The sequence below is a fragment of the Cariama cristata genome, unplaced genomic scaffold, assembly GCF_000690535.1.
Source record: "Cariama cristata isolate BGI_N322 unplaced genomic scaffold, ASM69053v1 scaffold2707, whole genome shotgun sequence".
Classification (NCBI taxonomy): Eukaryota; Metazoa; Chordata; class Aves; order Cariamiformes; family Cariamidae; genus Cariama; species Cariama cristata.
The window spans coordinates 95,099-101,098 of NW_009626942.1; positions in this window are offsets into that span (position 1 = coordinate 95,099).

Consider the following 6,000-nt stretch of genomic DNA (forward strand, 5'->3'; position numbering starts at 1 on the left):
TCCAGCTCAGTGTAGATGGCTCATGAAGGTAAATCCACACTAAGATGTTTAGGTGTAAATCAAAGCAGCGAAGGCACAGGAGCTCTTTCCAGTTTGCCAGCAGTGCTTTGGGGGTCTGTTCAAGTCAACAGCCTTGTCCCACCTTCGCAGGCAGGTTTTACAGCTTGCACCAAGCTGCAGGCTGCCCTGACCACAAAGCATTTACCTGGTTAGCTTTCTGCCAGCCACACTCCGCGTGTCATCTACACGTCCCTTGATGTGGTTTCTCCACTCAGCAAAACAGGTTGAAGGTTTGAATTCTGCAGCAGCGCAGGGCAGACACCAGACATGGTTATAAGAGAGCTGTCTTGTACCGTACAAGATTTCTTGTGTGTAACTTTGATATTAATCAACTTGCAACTTCAATACCCATAGCAGAAAACAAGTTTGACAGAAGCTATTAAAGTGGTGAGTGTCTTTTTATCTTCCTGGTCCTCACTTTAAGCAGCAGTTTCTTTCAAAGGGTACTTTCCAATTTTTAGAAGACATGATCGAGGAGAGGTGACATGGCATGTGGCTTTGCCATTTTGCAAGCTAAGGCATTTGAACAATTCCTCAGAGCAAACCAGCATCTGTTTTCTGGGGTCTTTCATCAGCAGAGTCCAAGCAATAGTCTGTCCCCAAAAGGCCATACTGATGCTTAAAAGAAAAATAAACACAAGTGCCATGGAAAGCCCAGAGTTGAAAGACAGGTGACATCTCCAGCATCTGATACCCAACGAGTGTTAGACCAATAACCACTCCCTACCCAGTCAATATTTCTACAAAACATGTAGTAACTGTCAAACTCAGTTTGAAATCCACCGGCTATTTTCAACCAAGTAAGGAGATGTACACAGAGCATTCACACAGAACTTGTTTCCATAGAAAACTCAGTAAATAATTGATCAGAACAATGACAAAGATTAAATAAAAGAGTAGTTAGTGCAGTCTAGACTATAGAGTTCAACAGGAATGGCAAGTTGGTTTCTTTGTGGTGGGTCTTGGGGTTTTTTTGTTTGTTTTTAATAACTAGGGGAAACAACATGGTTTTACCCAGTAGATAACTACAGAATGAAGAAGCACATAAAGCCGCACTGTAACTCCAGTGCAGCATGCTAGAGATAATGCTCAAAACACCAGGTTTCAATGCTCTGCTTTCAGCTTCCTTTGAAGCTTAAAAAGGTTTTAATCAGAAATCTGATGTGCCCACACAGCTAGACACGACAAGTACCACAACAGATTCAGCATGATGCAATTTGTCTAAATTCCTGGTACTCGTTTGCACACCTCCTTGTTGAAGACATACTCCTAAACAAGCACCTCAATCAAATCAAGGAGAAATATTGCCCAACCAAAAATAAACTTGTATAACTCATTAAAGAAAAGCCACCTGAGAGCTGTACGCTTTTTTTCACACTATCAACTTAAAAAAAATGCTCTTAACAGTATCCTAGAAGATCATCCTCCTCCTCTTTTCAAAACTAACACTGCACACGGCAAGAAGGAGTTACTTAATATAACTCAATACTTAATATAATCAAATTCAGCTCTGTGGTAAGACATTTGGGTTTTATATGATGCTCATAAAGAAAACAGCTATAGGCATATTAAGCTGAATTTAATATATTCAGTCTTTTTCTGCATCTACTAAACTGTTTTACATTCTATGCTGTTAAAATGTAATATGTGATGACAAACATTATATGCATAGTGTGCCTTGTAAGCATCCCAGGTCCAGAGTGGGAGATGTGCTAGGTGAGCTACTCAATAGAAGCTTTAATCAAAAAAGCCTAAGGACATGGAGGGAAATAACTTCATTTCCCACTATGAGATAACAGGCCAGTGTCTAGAGAAAGAAATGAGGATGGGAAGAGTCAGGACATTGCTCGTGTTTTAGGCACAGAAGGGAAAATAACTTGGAGCAGCCGTTCTGACTGGCTCTAGCAAGTACCTTCAGAAGGACATCTTACCTGGAAGAAGGACACAGAAGGAAGATGTAGCTTTAGGGACTCTCTGGGACATGCTAGCCCAGCTGTGGGGCTCACTAGCCACCATCACAAGCTAGGGAACATGTTGAAGTAGCTAAGAAAGAATCTTATGGTAAAAAAAACCCAAACCAAAACAAAACCCCAACTTATATCTAAGCATAACTCTAAAAAGACATTTTGATGTGTCATCTTCTTACAACTTTGAAAACAATCTTTTCCTGTAGTGGATCAAACAAACATATTTTTAACCCTAAACTTTTACTTAGAACCTGTCTGACCTCAAGACCTCTGGTACACAACAAGGCATCCCACCACTGAGCACATGAACGATTCTTGTGATGCTCAAGTCCCAGCTGAGTTCAAGGGTTCTCGGAGGGTAACAGCGTGCTCCTTTACTAAACTGTATGGGTCATGCAGGGATTGCATGGGTCACTGCAGGGATCCGGGTGGCAAAGGAGTCTGTGTAACAAGCCCTGGGCAGGCCACCTCCTTGGTACTCAGCAGTTCACTCTAAGCATGTCTAAACTTCCCGAGTCCTCAAGGAATTCTGCAATGAACATGAAGCTGGCATATGAGTCACCAAAAGAGAGGGCAGGAGTAAGCTTTTAAAATTCAGCTACAGCCTGATTTCAACTGACAGAGATGTTATTTTACTTTGGTGACCATAGGAAGTCATGCTATATTTTTGACCAAGATTTGCATCAGTTTTGCCATGAATAGCTTTATGTTTCCAGTGGGTTGCTGCCATAGTCCAGAAATGATGGTCAGTTTAGGAAAAGTTAAAAGGGAAAATTTTTGTTTCAAGATAACATTTAGCTTGTAGCAAAAAATCATCCCAGGCCTACTCAGAAACACAAATGCACATCAACGTACACTGATGAGACAGATGCAGATATGTCTTTCGTTAGTCATATTTAATCTTGTTTAAAATTGCTTGCTAAGGAGAATGGCACAGCAATCATAACAGCAGGAAAACCCAAGGGAGGATTTCCCATTCCACCTCCAAGAAGGTTTTTTTACTGATGATCTGGATCAATGTTTGTCTTCAGCACCAAGTTCATTTCTGGGGTACAGAAAACAAGCACATACACTTTTCCTCTCCGTAACAGCTAAAACATTTTCTAAAGGAACTTAACAGGTCTTGGCATCAAGTGTTCAAGTACTTTGTGTAGACTGGTTGAACACAGTGTACTGTTTAACCTGCCAGAAAAGGAAAATGTCTAAATTCTTCTGTTCTTGGGGTCCTTACCACATGCCTGGCAAAGAGCAAGCACGTTAACACTCACTCAACACACACGCTGCACGCGAGCAGTGGCTGGTTAGCGACAGCAGATTCACATCCCAGCTGGGGAGGAGATACCTCCTCTCCCCAAGACGATTCCCTCACTGCTAGTCAAAACCCTCCTCTGACGCTTGTACCTTGATGTGGTGGAAGGCTTGTCCCAATGTCCTTGAAAGCTGTTTTCATCTGGAATTATAAAACCTGGAGTTTGAGCAATGCCTGTTGGATAAAGGGCAATGATCCAAAAAATGAAGAAATTCATTGGTCATCAAAATAGCAGAGTGAGAGCTGACCATATGCCATGCCTTAAAAAACCACAACAAAACCAAACCAAAGCAACAGGGTCATCATTAAAGCAAGTCCCAGGACAAAGATAAAAGCAGTTTTCAGGATTTTTGCAGTATGTAGTGGTGTGGGAAGAACCTAGGTTAATATCCAGTGTCAAGTAAAATCGTTGAGATGACCAAAGTTCCTGACTGCCACAAATTCCCACAGAGATAATGCCATAAAGATGTGATTTAACTCTTAACAAAGGCCTGCTCTAGAGAGCCTCGCGAGCAATACCAAGGAACCTGAGAAAGGCCTCTTCATGCCCCTTTAACTGGACACTAACAAGGAAAATATTCATCAGAGAAGGCACAAGAAACCCAAGGAAGAACAGATAAAACCCAGGGTTTTTTAGAGCATCTCATTCTAATTCCCCTACGTTGGTGATTTTCTTAAGTTCTGAAGGAAAAACCTTTTATCCAAGTAAAGATACAATCCTGCTTTCAAGTCTTCCCTATTTCTTGGCCTCATTGCTGCATTCAACAGAATTACTAATGCACAAATTATGTATAGTAACGTACATAAACTCTTTGCAGGAGTAGCGTTTAAAACTGGGGAGTAATCATAAAGCAATATACGTTTCTTTTAAACCAAGGTTTTGTTTGGACAGTAACAGAACTTGCCATAATGCTTCAGCCACCTACATCTGAAACCTGTCCTGGAAAAATAGGATGCTTCACATCTTTAAGACACTGCATATTGCAGAATATAAACTAGAATTATTTTCACTCACCAGCTGAGAAGTGTTTGCTATTTATACTGGGCTATAATTCTGATGCATACTCTCCATCTTAAAAAACCACATAAATATATTTGTTACTGGAAGAAAAGGGGATGAAAGTTTCAGCATTCAAACTCATCTAATAATACCGATGAGATCGGATTAAAACAAACAACCCCCTGCCAGACAGATAAAGGAAACTATTAGCACTGTTAGATCAAGACATAATGGATTCATTTGATGAGCAGCTAAAAACCCCAGGACTTTCAAAGGCAATACGTAATCGACCACCCGCCAAACGTTCAGAATGGCATCCTCCCAGGCAAGAATTCACAGCATTGAACTGACAGTGTTGAAACATGCAGTTATCCTGGACAATATGTTTGCTTTTTCTTCATCTACAGTGAAGAAAACAAGAGGCAAAACTATCACCGTGATCCAAACACGAGAAAGGCTTACTTTAAACACGACTCTTTTCTACCATGAGCTCTTGAGAACTCATTGAAACTATGCCCAGGTCCAAAAGGGCACCAGTCTAATTTACAAACATTCCTCCATGTTCTTCCTCCTCCCATCCCTTAGTTAAATCAAATAAAGCAAACACGGCTGAGGTTGGAGAGAAAGAGCCATCCAGTTGCACAAGTCCACCTGACTGATAGCACCCATCACAGCAGCCACTTTTCACCGCGTCCCACCTCAGACCCAGCCTGGTGGGACCGGTAGCAGAAGCCTGCGGAGGAGCATGAGAAACAGCACGGACAGATACACTTTCCTGAATTTCTAATTTTTTAATGAAGTCCAAATTTTAGGATTTTGGATCGTATCACCTCTTGCCTCTGTTCTCCATTGGAAACTGTTTTAAAATAAACATACTAAGTTTGGAAGCTGCAGCGTTACATGGCAGTCGGGTCAGTAGAGGCCTCATCCTGGCCATGGTGGGACGACCCCCTCCCTGAAGAAACCCAGAAAAGCCATCGTCACTTCCAGACGAGACATACCTGAGCAGATTCATGATGCGTTGCAACAAAACTTTGGCATTTCAAGAAGTACGGTGCAGCTCCAAATTGTGTAAGATGCGTAAACAGAGAATAAATCAAATGACTGTGAATTTAAGGATAAGTGGTAGTACCGGATGACACTGTCCTAAGTAGTATACTTCCACTTAAAAACAGTAAGCAGATCGTCAATGCTCCCAGAAAGTAGGATCTGCTCCTACAACATGTAGCAAAAATAATTTGACAAGTTTACATGAAATCCAGTTTAAGATAACATATGATGCTTACCCTGCCAGCAAAAAGGCTTCTTCATTGTAAAACTGTTAAAAATAGACAAGCAAATACAGCCCCACTGACGCACCACTCTCAGTCCTGAAGATGACAAACATGCATTACCTGAGGGCACGCAAGAAAACCTCAAGTCTTGGGGTAAAAAGAGAATTATCTCTGCCTCTCAATTTTCAAGTTTTTTAATTTTTTTTCGGGGGCGGCGGGGGGGTGCGTGCGAGGAAGCATGGTTAAAGTCCACTGCTTTAAGATACAAGGAAGGAAAGCAGAGCAATAAGCAAATGGCTTTGCAAAGTCATCTCAAAAGGGCTTCATATGAAGAAGACTGAGTTCAAGAGATGGGGGGCAATTTACCTACTAATTGGTTGTCATAGCAGA